The 447-nt window shown below is 64.9% G+C and overlaps 1 protein-coding gene across 11 annotated transcripts in view; it reads left to right on the forward strand.

Moving 5' to 3' along the window:
- LOC113203227 (uncharacterized) overlaps positions 1–447 on the forward strand; it is a 165,968-nt gene that overhangs the window by 2,764 nt on the left and 162,757 nt on the right. The window lies entirely within an intron of this gene.

Consider the following 447-nt stretch of genomic DNA (forward strand, 5'->3'; position numbering starts at 1 on the left):
CCCCGGGTCCCCGTCAGACACCGGACAGCGAACTGCTGTTTGGTCTTCCCTGCACGTCGCGATCGATGTTTGTACAGTACTCTCACCTCAAAAATTAGACAAGGTCCTTTCGCCAAAATAATTTTTCATCCGTGGTGTGCAGAAAACAGTCAGCGAGCTTTCTTTTCTGAGACCCCCCCTTGTCTCCCCGCGTGCTTCCCCTCCTCACACCCCTCCACGCCGCACCCCCACACGAGTGTCGCACCCCATTTCCGTATTGGCACGGTGTGCACGGCTTGTGACGGGGCCCCTACGGGGACGGGGCCGTACTCGACTTGGGCCCATTTCCTGTTGCCCCCGAGGGGGCGCTGGGCGCAGGCCGCCCCTTCTTGGCGCAGCTGTCGAGGGGTGCGCCGCCGCCGCCGTCGCGGCCCACGGTGCCCTGCGACCGCCCTCCGCCCCCGCCCC

This window comes from Frankliniella occidentalis, unplaced genomic scaffold (assembly GCF_000697945.3).
Source record: "Frankliniella occidentalis isolate FOCC.00 unplaced genomic scaffold, Focc_3.1 Scaffold107, whole genome shotgun sequence".
Taxonomy (NCBI): Eukaryota; Metazoa; Arthropoda; class Insecta; order Thysanoptera; family Thripidae; genus Frankliniella; species Frankliniella occidentalis.